The sequence below is a fragment of the Lasioglossum baleicum genome, chromosome 1, assembly GCF_051020765.1.
Source record: "Lasioglossum baleicum chromosome 1, iyLasBale1, whole genome shotgun sequence".
Lineage (NCBI taxonomy): Eukaryota > Metazoa > Arthropoda > Insecta > Hymenoptera > Halictidae > Lasioglossum > Lasioglossum baleicum.
In genome coordinates this window covers 3,819,643-3,835,200 of record NC_134929.1, presented here as the reverse complement: position 1 = coordinate 3,835,200, position 15,558 = coordinate 3,819,643, and positions in this window count along the sequence as shown.

The following is a 15,558-nucleotide window of genomic DNA, read 5'->3' as shown; positions in this document are numbered from 1 at the left end:
CAGCTGATGCTCGATCAAGTGTCGACTCGGTATCTGCAAGAACTTGAGCCAGTTGTGCTTCGTTGTCCATCATTCTCTCGTCGACAAAGTAGTTCAAATGATTCTTGGCTAGAACAGAATGAAAAAACAATTAGCAACGCACGAAAAAAATTGGGATCAGCTTGTAAATATGGAAAGCAAAATTCAACCCCCACGTTTCCGTTGCCAGCTGATGCTCGATCAAGTGTCGACTCGGTATCTGCAAGAACTTGAGCCAGTTGTGCTTCGTTGTCCATCATCCTCTCGTCGACAAAGTAGTTCAGATGATTCTTGGCTAGAACTGAATGAAGAAAGAATTAGCAACGCACAAAAAAAATTAGGGTCAGCTTGTAAATATGGAAAGCAAAATTCAACTCCCCTATTTCCATTGCCAGCTGATGCTCGATCAAGTGTCGACTCGGTATCTGCAAGAACTTGACCCAGTTGTGCTTCGTTGTCCATCATCCTCTCTTCGACAAAGTAGTTCAGATGATTCTTGGCTAGAACAGAATGAAAAAAGAATTAGCAACGCACGAAAAAAATTGGGATCAGCTTGTAAATATGGAAAGCAAAATTCAACTCCTCTGTTTCCATTGCCAGCTGATGCTCGATCAAGTGTCGACTCGGTATCTGCAAGAACTTGAGCCAGTTGTGCTTCGTTGTCCATCATCCTCTCGTCGACAAAGTAGTTCAGATGATTCTTGGCTAGAACAGAATGAAAAAAGAATTAGCAACGCACGAAAAAAATTGGGATCAGCTTGTAAATATGGAAAGCAAAATTCAACTCCTCTGTTTCCGTTGCCAGCTGATGCTCGATCAAGTGTCGACTCGGTATCTGCAAGAACTTGAGCCAGTTGTGCTTCGTTGTCCATCATTCTCTCGTCGACAAAGTAGTTCAGATGATTCTTGGCTAGAACAGAATGAAAAAAGAATTAGCAACGCACGAAAAAAATTGGGATCAGCTTGTAAATATGGAAAGCAAAATTCAACTCCCCTGTTTCCGTTGCCAGCTGATGCTCGATCAAGTGTCGACTCGGTATTTGCAAGAACTTGAGCCAGTTGTGCTTCGTTGTCCATCATCCTCTCGTCGACAAAGTAGTTCAGATGATTCTTGGCTAGAACTGAATGAAGAAAGAATTAGCAACGCACGAAAAAAATTGGGATCAGCTTGTAAATATGGAAAGCAAAATTCAACTCCCCTGTTTCCGTTGCCAGCTGATGCTCGATCAAGTGTCGACTCGGTATTTGCAAGAACTTGAGCCAGTTGTGCTTCGTTGTCCATCATTCTCTCGTCGACAAAGTAGTTCAAATGATTCTTGGCTAGAACAGAATGAAAAAAGAATTAGCAAAGCACGAAAAAAATTGGGATCAGCTTGTAAATATGGAAAGCAAAATTCAACTCCTCAGTTTCCATTGCCAGCTGATGCTCGATCAAGTGTCGACTCGGTATCTGCAAGAACTTGAGCCAGTTGTGCTTCGTTGTCCATCATTCTCTCGTCGACAAAGTAGTTCAGATGATTCTTGGCTAGAACAGAATGAAAAAAGAATTAGCAACGCACGAAAAAAATTGGGATCAGCTTGTAAATATGGAAAGCAAAACTCAACTCCTCTGTTTCCATTGCCAGCTGATGCTCGATCAAGTGTCGACTCGGTATCTGCAAGAACTTGAGCCAGTTGTGCTTCGTTGTCCATCATCCTCTCGTCGACAAAGTAGTTCAGATGATTCTTGGCTAGAACAGAATGAAAAAAGAATTAGCAACGCACGAAAAAAATTGGGATCAGCTTGTAAATATGGAAAGCAAAATTCAACTCCTCTGTTTCCATTGCCAGCTGATGCTCGATCAAGTGTCGACTCGGTATCTGCAAGAACTTGAGCCACTTGTGCTTCGTTGTCCATCATCCTCTCGTCGACAAAGTAGTTCAGATGATTCTTGGCTAGAACAGAATGAAAAAAGAATTAGCAACGCACGAAAAAAACTGGGATCAGCTTGTAAATATGGAAAGCAAAATTCAACTCCCCTGTTTCCATTGCCAGCTGATGCTCGATCAAGTGTCGACTCGGTATCTGCAAGAACTTGAGCCAGTTGTGCTTCGTTGTCCATCATTCTCTCGTCGACAGAGTAGTTCAGATGATTCTTGGCTAGAACAGAATGAAAAAAGAATTAGCAACGCACGAAAAAAATTGGGATCAGCTTGTAAATATGGAAAGCAAATTTCAACTCCTCTGTTTCCATTGCCAGCTGATGCTCGATCAAGTGTCGACTCGGTATATGCAAGAACTTGAGCCAGTTGTGCTTCGTTGTCCATCATTCTCTCGTCGACAAAGTAGTTCAGATGATTCTTGGCTAGAACAGAATGAAAAAAGAATTAGCAACGCACGAAAAAAATTGGGATCAGCTTGTAAATATGGAAAGCAAAATTCAACTCCTCTGTTTCCATTGCCAGCTGATGCTCGATCACGTGTCGACTCGGTATCTGCAAGAACTTGAGCCAGTTGTGCTTCGTTGTCCATCATCCTCTCGTCGACAAAGTAGTTCAGATGATTCTTGGCTAGAACAGAATGAAAAAAGAATTAGCAACGCACGAAAAAAATTGGGATCAGCTTGTAAATATGGAAAGCAAAATTCAACTCCCCTGTTTCCATTGCCAGCTGATGCTCGATCAAGTGTCGACTCGGTATCTGCAAGAACTTGAGCCAGTTGTGCTTCGTTGTCCATCATTCTCTCGTCGACAAAGTAGTTCAGATGATTCTTGGCTAGAACAGAATGAAAAAAGAATTAGCAACGCACGAAAAAAATTGGGATCAGCTTGTAAATATGGAAAGCAAAATTCAACTCCTCTGTTTCCATTGCCAGCTGATGCTCGATCAAGTGTCGACTCGGTATCTGCAAGAACTTGATCCAGTTGTGCTTCGTTGTCCATCATCCTCTCGTCGACAAAGTAGTTCAGATGATTCTTGGCTAGAACAGAATGAAAAAAGAATTAGCAACGCACGAAAAAAATTGGGATCAGCTTGTAAATATGGAAAGCAAAATTCAACTCCTTTGTTTCCATTGCCAGCTGATGCTCGATAAAGTGTCGACTCGGTATCTGCAAGAACTTGAGCCAGTTGTGCTTCGTTGTCCATCATCCTCTCGTCGACAAAGTATTTCAGATGATTCTTGGCTAGAACAGAATGAAAAAAGAATTAGCAACGCACGAAAAAAATTGGGATCAGCTTGTAAATATGGAAAGCAAAATTCAACTCCCCTGTTTCCATTGCCAGCTGATGCTCGATCAAGTGTCGACTCGGTATCTGCAAGAACTTGAGCCAGTTGTGCTTCGTTGTCCATCATTCTCTCGTCGACAGAGTAGTTCAGATGATTCTTGGCTAGAACAGAATGAAAAAAGAATTAGCAACGCACGAAAAAAATTGGGATCAGCTTGTAAATATGGAAAGCAAAATTCAACTCCCCTGTTTCCATTGCCAGCTGATGCTCGATCAAGTGTCGACTCGGTATCTGCAAGAACTTGAGCCAGTTGTGCTTCGTTGTCCATCATTCTCTCGTCGACAAAGTAGTTCAGATGATTCTTGGCTAGAACAGAATGTAAAAAGAATTAGCAACGCATGAAAAAAATTGGGATCAGCTTGTAAATATGGAAAGCAAAATTCAACTCCTCTGTTTCCATTGCCAGCTGATGCTCGATCAAGTGTCGACTCGGTATCTGCAAGAACTTGATCCAGTTGTGCTTCGTTGTCCATCATCCTCTCGTCGACAAAGTAGTTCAGATGATTCTTGGCTAGAACAGAATGAAAAAAGAATTAGCAACGCACGAAAAAAATTGGGATCAGCTTGTAAATATGGAAAGCAAAATTCAACTCCTTTGTTTCCATTGCCAGCTGATGCTCGATCAAGTGTCGACTCGGTATCTGCAAGAACTTGAGCCAGTTGTGCTTCGTTGTCCATCATCCTCTCGTCGACAAAGTATTTCAGATGATTCTTGGCTAGAACAGAATGAAAAAAGAATTAGCAACGCACGAAAAAAATTGGGATCAGCTTGTAAATATGGAAAGCAAAATTCAACTCCCCTGTTTCCATTGCCAGCTGATGCTCGATCAAGTGTCGACTCGGTATCTGCAAGAACTTGAGCCAGTTGTGCTTCGTTGTCCATCATTCTCTCGTCGACAGAGTAGTTCAGATGATTCTTGGCTAGAACAGAATGAAAAAAGAATTAGCAACGCACGAAAAAAATTGGGATCAGCTTGTAAATATGGAAAGCAAAATTCAACTCCCCTGTTTCCGTTGCCAGCTGATGCTCGATCAAGTGTCGACTCGGTATTTGCAAGAACTTGAGCCAGTTGTGCTTCGTTGTCCATCATCCTCTCGTCGACAAAGTAGTTCAGATGATTCTTGGCTAGAACAGAATGAAAAAAGAATTAGCAACGCACGAAAAAAATTGGGATCAGCTTGTAAATATGGAAAGCAAAATTCAACTCCTCTGTTTCCATTGCCAGCTGATGCTCGATCAAGTGTCGACTCGGTATCTGCAAGAACTTGAGCCAGTTGTGCTTCGTTGTCCATCATTCTCTCGTCGACAAAGTAGTTCAAATGATTCTTGGCTAGAACAGAATGAAAAAAGAATTAGCAACGCACGAAAAAAATTGGGATCAGCTTGTAAATATGGAAAGCAAAATTCAACTCCTCTGTTTCGATTGCCAGCTGACGCTCGATCAATTGTCGACTCGGTATCTGCAAGAACTTGAGCCAGTTGTGCTTCGTTGTCCATCATCCTCTCGTCGACAAAGTAGTTCAAATGATTCTTGGCTAGAACAGAATGAAAAAAGAATTAGCAAAGCACGAAAAAAATTGGGATCAGCTTGTAAATATTGAAAGCAAAATTCAATTCCTCTGTTTCCATTGCCAGCTGATGCTCGATCAAGTGTCGACTCGGTATCTGCAAGAACTTGAGCCAGTTGTGCTTCGTTGTCCATCATTCTCTCGTCGACAAAGTAGTTCAGATGATTCTTGGCTAGAACAGAATGAAAAAAGAATTAGCAAAGCACGAAAAAAATTGGGATCAGCTTGTAAATATGGAAAGCAAAATTCAACTCCTCTGTTTCCATTGCCAGCTGATGCTCGATCAAGTGTCGACTCGGTATCTGCAAGAACTTGAGCCAGTTGTGCTTCGTTGTCCATCATTCTCTCGTCGACAAAGTAGTTCAAATGATTCTTGGCTAGAACAGAATGAAAAAACAATTAGCAACGCACGAAAAAAATTGGGATCAGCTTGTAAATATGGAAAGCAAAATTCAACCCCCCCGTTTCCGTTGCCAGCTGATGCTCGATCAAGTGTCGACTCGGTATCTGCAAGAACTTGAGCCAGTTGTGCTTCGTTGTCCATCATCCTCTCGTCGACAAAGTAGTTCAGATGATTCTTGGCTAGAACTGAATGAAGAAAGAATTAGCAACGCACGAAAAAAATTGGGATCAGCTTGTAAATATGGAAAGCAAAATTCAACTCCCCTGTTTCCGTTGCCAGCTGATGCTCGATCAAGTGTCGACTCGGTATTTGCAAGAACTTGAGCCAGTTGTGCTTCGTTGTCCATCATCCTCTCGTCGACAAAGTAGTTCAGATGATTCTTGGCTAGAACTGAATGAAGAAAGAATTAGCAACGCACGAAAAAAATTGGGATCAGCTTGTAAATATGGAAAGCAAATTTCAACTCCTCTGTTTCCATTGCCAGCTGATGCTCGATCAAGTGTCGACTCGGTATCTGCAAGAACTTGAGCCAGTTGTGCTTCGTTGTCCATCATTCTCTCGTCGACAAAGTAGTTCAAATGATTCTTGGCTAGAACAGAATGAAAAAAGAATTAGCAACGCACGAAAAAAATTGGGATCAGCTTGTAAATATGGAAAGCAAAATTCAACTCCTCTGTTTCCATTGCCAGCTGATGCTCGATCAAGTGTCGACTCGGTATCTGCAAGAACTTGAGCCAGTTGTGCTTCGTTGTCCATCATTCTCTCGTCGACAAAGTAGTTCAAATGATTCTTGGCTAGAACAGAATGAAAAAAGAATTAGCAACGCACGAAAAAAATTGGGATCAGCTTGTAAATATGGAAAGCAAAATTCAACTCCTCTGTTTCGATTGCCAGCTGACGCTCGATCAATTGTCGACTCGGTATCTGCAAGAACTTGAGCCAGTTGTGCTTCGTTGTCCATCATCCTCTCGTCGACAAAGTAGTTCAGATGATTCTTGGCTAGAACAGAATGAAAAAAGAATTAGCAACGCACGAAAAAAATTGGGATCAGCTTGTAAATATGGAAAGCAAAATTCAACTCCTCTGTTTCCATTGCCAGCTGATGCTCGATCAAGTGTCGACTCGGTATCTGCAAGAACTTGAGCCAGTTGTGCTTCGTTGTCCATCATTCTCTCGTCGACAAAGTAGTTCAGATGATTCTTGGCTAGAACAGAATGAAAAAAGAATTAGCAAAGCACGAAAAAAATTGGGATCAGCTTGTAAATATGGAAAGCAAAATTCAACTCCTCTGTTTCCATTGCCAGCTGATGCTCGATCAAGTGTCGACTCGGTATCTGCAAGAACTTGAGCCAGTTGTGCTTCGTTGTCCATCATTCTCTCGTCGACAAAGTAGTTCAAATGATTCTTGGCTAGAACAGAATGAAAAAACAATTAGCAACGCACGAAAAAAATTGGGATCAGCTTGTAAATATGGAAAGCAAAATTCAACCCCCCCGTTTCCGTTGCCAGCTAATGCTCGATCAAGTGTCGACTCGGTATCTGCAAGAACTTGAGCCAGTTGTGCTTCGTTGTCCATCATCCTCTCGTCGACAAAGTAGTTCAGATGATTCTTGGCTAGAACTGAATGAAGAAAGAATTAGCAACGCACAAAAAAAATTAGGGTCAGCTTGTAAATATGGAAAGCAAAATTCAACTCCCCTATTTCCATTGCCAGCTGATGCTCGATCAAGTGTCGACTCGGTATCTGCAAGAACTTGAGCCAGTTGTGCTTCGTTGTCCATCATCCTCTCTTCGACAAAGTAGTTCAGATGATTCTTGGCTAGAACAGAATGAAAAAAGAATTAGCAACGCACGAAAAAAATTGGGATCAGCTTGTAAATATGGAAAGCAAAATTCAACTCCTCTGTTTCCATTGCCAGCTGATGCTCGATCAAGTGTCGACTCGGTATCTGCAAGAACTTGAGCCAGTTGTGCTTCGTTGTCCATCATCCTCTCGTCGACAAAGTAGTTCAGATGATTCTTGGCTAGAACAGAATGAAAAAAGAATTAGCAACGCACGAAAAAAATTGGGATCAGCTTGTAAATATGGAAAGCAAAATTCAACTCCTCTGTTTCCGTTGCCAGCTGATGCTCGATCAAGTGTCGACTCGGTATCTGCAAGAACTTGAGCCAGTTGTGCTTCGTTGTCCATCATTCTCTCGTCGACAAAGTAGTTCAGATGATTCTTGGCTAGAACAGAATGAAAAAAGAATTAGCAACGCACGAAAAAAATTGGGATCAGCTTGTAAATATGGAAAGCAAAATTCAACTCCCCTGTTTCCGTTGCCAGCTGATGCTCGATCAAGTGTCGACTCGGTATTTGCAAGAACTTGAGCCAGTTGTGCTTCGTTGTCCATCATCCTCTCGTCGACAAAGTAGTTCAGATGATTCTTGGCTAGAACTGAATGAAGAAAGAATTAGCAACGCACGAAAAAAATTGGGATCAGCTTGTAAATATGGAAAGCAAAATTCAACTCCCCTGTTTCCGTTGCCAGCTGATGCTCGATCAAGTGTCGACTCGGTATTTGCAAGAACTTGAGCCAGTTGTGCTTCGTTGTCCATCATTCTCTCGTCGACAAAGTAGTTCAAATGATTCTTGGCTAGAACAGAATGAAAAAAGAATTAGCAAAGCACGAAAAAAATTGGGATCAGCTTGTAAATATGGAAAGCAAAATTCAACTCCTCTGTTTCCATTGCCAGCTGATGCTCGATCAAGTGTCGACTCGGTATCTGCAAGAACTTGAGCCAGTTGTGCTTCGTTGTCCATCATTCTCTCGTCGACAAAGTAGTTCAGATGATTCTTGGCTAGAACAGAATGAAAAAAGAATTAGCAACGCACGAAAAAAATTGGGATCAGCTTGTAAATATGGAAAGCAAAACTCAACTCCTCTGTTTCCATTGCCAGCTGATGCTCGATCAAGTGTCGACTCGGTATCTGCAAGAACTTGAGCCAGTTGTGCTTCGTTGTCCATCATCCTCTCGTCGACAAAGTAGTTCAGATGATTCTTGGCTAGAACAGAATGAAAAAAGAATTAGCAACGCACGAAAAAAATTGGGATCAGCTTGTAAATATGGAAAGCAAAATTCAACTCCTCTGTTTCCATTGCCAGCTGATGCTCGATCAAGTGTCGACTCGGTATCTGCAAGAACTTGAGCCACTTGTGCTTCGTTGTCCATCATCCTCTCGTCGACAAAGTAGTTCAAATGATTCTTGGCTAGAACAGAATGAAAAAAGAATTAGCGAAGCACGAAAAAAATTGGGATCAGCTTGTAAATATGGAAAGCAAAATTCAACTCCTCTGTTTCCATTGCCAGCTGATGCTCGATCAAGTGTCGACTCGGTATCTGCAAGAACTTGAGCCAGTTGTGCTTCGTTGTCCATCATACTCTCGTCGACAAAGGAGTTCAAATGATTCTTCGCTAGAACAGAATGAAAAAAGAATTAGCAACGCACGAAAAAAATTGGGATCAGCTTGTAAATATGGAAAGCAAAATTCAACTCCTCTGTTTCCATTGCCAGCTGATGCTCGATCAAGTGTCGACTCGGTATCTGCAAGAACTTGAGCCAGTTGTGCTTCGTTGTCCATCATCCTCTCGTCGACAAAGTAGTTCAGATGATTCTTGGCTAGAACAGAATGAAAAAAGAAATAGCAACGCACGAAAAAAATTGGGATCAGCTTGTAAATATGGAAAGCAAAATTCAACTCCCCTGTTTCCATTGCCAGCTGATGCTCGATCAAGTGTCGACTCGGTATTTGCAAGAACTTGAGCCAGTTGTGCTTCGTTGTCCATCATCCTCTCGTCGACAAAGTAGTTCAGATGATTCTTGGCTAGAACAGAATGAAAAAAGAATTAGCAATGCACGAAAAAAATTGGGATCAGCTTGTAAATATGGAAAGCAAAATTCAACTCCTCTGTTTCCATTGCCAGCTGATGCTCGATCAAGTGTCGACTCGGTATCTGCAAGAACTTGAGCCAGTTGTGCTTCGTTGTCCATCATCCTCTCGTCGACAAAGTAGTTCAGATGATTCTTGGCTAGAACAGAATGAAAAAAGAATTAGCAACGCACGAAAAAAATTGGGATCAGCTTGTAAATATGGAAAGCAAAATTCAACTCCCCTGTTTCCATTGCCAGCTGATGCTCGATCAAGTGTCGACTCGGTATCTGCAAGAACTTGAGCCAGTTGTGCTTCGTTGTCCATCATTCTCTCGTCGACAAAGTAGTTCAGATGATTCTTGGCTAGAACAGAATGAAAAAAGAATTAGCAACGCACGAAGAAAATTGGGATCAGCTTGTAAATATGGAAAGCAAATTTCAACTCCTCTGTTTCCATTGCCAGCTGATGCTCGATCAAGTGTCGACTCGGTATCTGCAAGAACTTGAGCCAGTTGTGCTTCGTTGTCCATCATCCTCTCGTCGACAAAGTAGTTCAGATGATTCTTGGCTAGAACAGAATGAAAAAAGAATTAGCAACGCACGAAAAAAATTGGGATCAGCTTGTAAATATGGAAAGCAAAATTCAACTCCTCTGTTTCCATTGCCAGCTGATGCTCGATCAAGTGTCGACTCGGTATCTGCAAGAACTTGAGCCAGTTGTGCTTCGTTGTCCATCATTCTCTCGTCGCCAAAGTAGTTCAAATGATTCTTGGCTAGAACAGAATGAAAAAAGAATTATCAACGCACGAAAAAAATTGGGATCAGCTTGTAAATATGGAAAGCAAAATTCAACTCCTCTGTTTCGATTGCCAGCTGATGCTCGATCAATTGTCGACTCGGTATCTGCAAGAACTTGAGCCAGTTGTGCTTCGTTGTCCATCATCCTCTCGTCGACAAAGTAGTTCAGATGATTCTTGGCTAGAACAGAATGAAAAAAGAATTAGCAACGCACGAAAAAAATTGGGATCAGCTTGTAAATATGGAAAGCAAAATTCAACTCCTCTGTTTCCATTGCCAGCTGATGCTCGATCAAGTGTCGACTCGGTATCTGCAAGAACTTGAGCCAGTTGTGCTTCGTTGTCCATCATCCTCTCGTCGACAAAGTAGTTCAGATGATTCTTGGCTAGAACAGAATGAAAAAAGAAATAGCAACGCACGAAAAAAATTGGGATCAGCTTGTAAATATGGAAAGCAAAATTCAACTCCCCTGTTTCCATTGCCAGCTGATGCTCGATCAAGTGTCGACTCGGTATTTGCAAGAACTTGAGCCAGTTGTGCTTCGTTGTCCATCATCCTCTCGTCGACAAAGTAGTTCAGATGATTCTTGGCTAGAACAGAATGAAAAAAGAATTAGCAAAGCACGAAAAAAATTGGGATCAGCTTGTAAATATGGAAAGCAAAATTCAACTCCCCTGTTTCCATTGCCAGCTGATGCTCGATCAAGTGTCGACTCGGTATCTGCAAGAACTTGAGCCAGTTGTGCTTCGTTGTCCATCATCCTCTCGTCGACAAAGTAGTTCAGATGATTCTTGGCTAGAACACAATGAAAAAAGAATTAGCAACGCACGAAAAAAATTGGGATCAGCTTGTAAATATGGAAAGCAAAATTCAACTCCCCTGTTTCCATTGCTAGCTGATGCTCGATCAAGTGTCGACTCGGTATCTGCAAGAACTTGAGCCAGTTGTGCTTCGTTGTCCATCATCCTCTCGTCGACAAAGTAGTTCAGATGATTCTTGGCTAGAACAGAATGAAAAAAGAAATAGCAACGCACGAAAAAAATTGGGATCAGCTTGTAAATATGGAAAGCAAAATTCAACTCCCCTGTTTCCATTGCCAGCTGATGCTCGATCAAGTGTCGACTCGGTATCTGCAAGAACTTGAGCCAGTTGTGCTTCGTTGTCCATCATCCTCTCGTCGACAAAGTAGTTCAGATGATTCTTGGCTAGAACAGAATGAAAAAAGAATTAGCAACGCACGAAAAAAATTGGGATCAGCTTGTAAATATGGAAAGCAAAATTCAACTCCTCTGTTTCCGTTGCCAGCTGATGCTCGATCAAGTGTCGACTCGGTATCTGCAAGAACTTGAGCCAGTTGTGCTTCGTTGTCCATCATCCTCTCGTCGACAAAGTAGTTCAGATGATTCTTGGCTAGAACAGAATGAAAAAAGAATTAGCAACGCACGAAAAAAATTGGGATCAGCTTGTAAATATGGAAAGCAAAACTCAACTCCTCTGTTTCCATTGCCAGCTGATGCTCGATCAAGTGTCGACTCGGTATCTGCAAGAACTTGAGCCAGTTGTGCTTCGTTGTCCATCATTCTCTCGTCGACAAAGTAGTTCAGATGATTCTTGGCTAGAACAGAATGAAAAAAGAATTAGCAACGCACGAAAAAAATTGGGATCAGCTTGTAAATATGGAAAGCAAAACTCAACTCCTCTGTTTCCATTGCCAGCTGATGCTCGATCAAGTGTCGACTCGGTATCTGCAAGAACTTGAGCCAGTTGTGCTTCGTTGTCCATCATCCTCTCGTCGACAAAGTAGTTCAGATGATTCTTGGCTAGAACAGAATGAAAAAAGAATTAGCAACGCACGAAAAAAATTGGGATCAGCTTGTAAATATGGAAAGCAAAATTCAACTCCTCTGTTTCCATTGCCAGCTGATGCTCGATCAAGTGTCGACTCGGTATCTGCAAGAACTTGAGCCAGTTGTGCTTCGTTGTCCATCATCCTCTCGTCGACAAAGTAGTTCAGATGATTCTTGGTTAGAACAGTATGAAAAAAGAATTAGCAACGCACGAAAAAAATTGGGATCAGCTTGTAAATATGGAAAGCAAAATTCAACTCCCCTGTTTCCATTGCCAGCTGATGCTCGATCAAGTGTCGACTCGGTATCTGCAAGAACTTGAGCCAGTTGTGCTTCGTTGTCCATCATCCTCTCGTCGACAAAGTAGTTCAGATGATTCTTGGCTAGAACAGAATGAAAAAAGAATTAGCAAAGCACGAAAAATATTGGGATCAGCTTGTAAATATGGAAAGCAAAATTCAACTCCTCTGTTTCCATTGCCAGCTGATGCTCGATCAAGTGTCGACTCGGTATCTGCAAGAACTTGAGCCAGTTGTGCTTCGTTGTCCATCATCCTCTCGTCGACAAAGTAGTTCAGATGATTCTTGGCTAGAACACAATGAAAAAAGAATTAGCAACGCACGAAAAAAATTGGGATCAGCTTGTAAATATGGAAAGCAAAATTCAACTCCTCTGTTTCCATTGCCAGCTGATGCTCGATCAAGTGTCGACTCGGTATCTGCAAGAACTTGAGCCACTTGTGCTTCGTTGTCCATCATCCTCTCGTCGACAAAGTAGTTCAAATGATTCTTGGCTAGAACAGAATGAAAAAAGAATTAGCAACGCACGAAGAAAATTGGGATCAGCTTGTAAATATGGAAAGCAAATTTCAACTCCTCTGTTTCCATTGCCAGCTGATGCTCGATCAAGTGTCGACTCGGTATCTGCAAGAACTTGAGCCAGTTGTGCTTCGTTGTCCATCATCCTCTCGTCGACAAAGTAGTTCAGATGATTCTTGGCTAGAACTGAATGAAGAAAGAATTAGCAACGCACGAAAAAAATTGGGATCAGCTTGTAAATATGGAAAGCAAAATTCAACTCCTCTGTTTCCATTGCCAGCTGATGCTCGATCAAGTGTCGACTCGGTATCTGCAAGAACTTGAGCCACTTGTGCTTCGTTGTCCATCATCCTCTCGTCGACAAAGTAGTTCAAATGATTCTTGGCTAGAACAGAATGAAAAAAGAATTAGCAACGCACGAAAAAAATTGGGATCAGCTTGTAAATATGGAAAGCAAAATTCAACCCCCCCGTTTCCGTTGCCAGCTAATGCTCGATCAAGTGTTCACTCGGTATCTGCAAGAACTTGAGCCAGTTGTGCTTCGTTGTCCATCATCCTCTCGTCGACAAAGTAGTTCAGACGATCCTTGGCTAGAACTGAATGAAGAAAGAATTAGCAACGCACAAAAAAAATTAGGGTCAGCTTGTAAATATGGAAAGCAAAATTCAACTCCCCTATTTCCATTGCCAGCTGATGCTCGATCAAGTGTCGACTCGGTATCTGCAAGAACTTGAGCCAGTTGTGCTTCGTTGTCCATCATCCTCTCTTCGACAAAGTAGTTCAGATGATTCTTGGCTAGAACAGAATGAAAAAAGAATTAGCAACGCACGAAAAAAATTGGGATCAGCTTGTAAATATGGAAAGCAAAATTCAACTCCTCTGTTTCCATTGCCAGCTGATGCTCGATCAAGTGTCGACTCGGTATCTGCAAGAACTTGAGCCAGTTGTGCTTCGTTGTCCATCATCCTCTCGTCGACAAAGTAGTTCAGATGATTCTTGGCTAGAACAGAATGAAAAAAGAATTAGCAACGCACGAAAAAAATTGGGATCAGCTTGTAAATATGGAAAGCAAAATTCAACTCCTCTGTTTCCGTTGCCAGCTGATGCTCGATCAAGTGTCGACTCGGTATCTGCAAGAACTTGAGCCAGTTGTGCTTCGTTGTCCATCATTCTCTCGTCGACAAAGTAGTTCAGATGATTCTTGGCTAGAACAGAATGAAAAAAGAATTAGCAACGCACGAAAAAAATTGGGATCAGCTTGTAAATATGGAAAGCAAAATTCAACTCCCCTGTTTCCGTTGCCAGCTGATGCTCGATCAAGTGTCGACTCGGTATTTGCAAGAACTTGAGCCAGTTGTGCTTCGTTGTCCATCATCCTCTCGTCGACAAAGTAGTTCAGATGATTCTTGGCTAGAACTGAATGAAGAAAGAATTAGCAACGCACGAAAAAAATTGGGATCAGCTTGTAAATATGGAAAGCAAAATTCAACTCCCCTGTTTCCGTTGCCAGCTGATGCTCGATCAAGTGTCGACTCGGTATTTGCAAGAACTTGAGCCAGTTGTGCTTCGTTGTCCATCATTCTCTCGTCGACAAAGTAGTTCAAATGATTCTTGGCTAGAACAGAATGAAAAAAGAATTAGCAAAGCACGAAAAAAATTGGGATCAGCTTGTAAATATGGAAAGCAAAATTCAACTCCTCTGTTTCCATTGCCAGCTGATGCTCGATCAAGTGTCGACTCGGTATCTGCAAGAACTTGAGCCAGTTGTGCTTCGTTGTCCATCATTCTCTCGTCGACAAAGTAGTTCAGATGATTCTTGGCTAGAACAGAATGAAAAAAGAATTAGCAACGCACGAAAAAAATTGGGATCAGCTTGTAAATATGGAAAGCAAAACTCAACTCCTCTGTTTCCATTGCCAGCTGATGCTCGATCAAGTGTCGACTCGGTATCTGCAAGAACTTGAGCCAGTTGTGCTTCGTTGTCCATCATCCTCTCGTCGACAAAGTAGTTCAGATGATTCTTGGCTAGAACAGAATGAAAAAAGAATTAGCAACGCACGAAAAAAATTGGGATCAGCTTGTAAATATGGAAAGCAAAATTCAACTCCTCTGTTTCCATTGCCAGCTGATGCTCGATCAAGTGTCGACTCGGTATCTGCAAGAACTTGAGCCACTTGTGCTTCGTTGTCCATCATCCTCTCGTCGACAAAGTAGTTCAAATGATTCTTGGCTAGAACAGAATGAAAAAAGAATTAGCGAAGCACGAAAAAAATTGGGATCAGCTTGTAAATATGGAAAGCAAAATTCAACTCCTCTGTTTCCATTGCCAGCTGATGCTCGATCAAGTGTCGACTCGGTATCTGCAAGAACTTGAGCCAGTTGTGCTTCGTTGTCCATCATACTCTCGTCGACAAAGGAGTTCAAATGATTCTTCGCTAGAACAGAATGAAAAAAGAATTAGCAACGCACGAAAAAAATTGGGATCAGCTTGTAAATATGGAAAGCAAAATTCAACTCCTCTGTTTCCATTGCCAGCTGATGCTCGATCAAGTGTCGACTCGGTATCTGCAAGAACTTGAGCCAGTTGTGCTTCGTTGTCCATCATCCTCTCGTCGACAAAGTAGTTCAGATGATTCTTGGCTAGAACAGAATGAAAAAAGAAATAGCAACGCACGAAAAAAATTGGGATCAGCTTGTAAATATGGAAAGCAAAATTCAACTCCCCTGTTTCCATTGCCAGCTGATGCTCGATCAAGTGTCGACTCGGTATTTGCAAGAACTTGAGCCAGTTGTGCTTCGTTGTCCATCATCCTCTCGTCGACAAAGTAGTTCAGATGATTCTTGGCTAGAACAGAATGAAAAAAGAATTAGCAATGCACGAAAAAAATTGGGATCAGCTTGTAAATATGGAAAGCAAAAT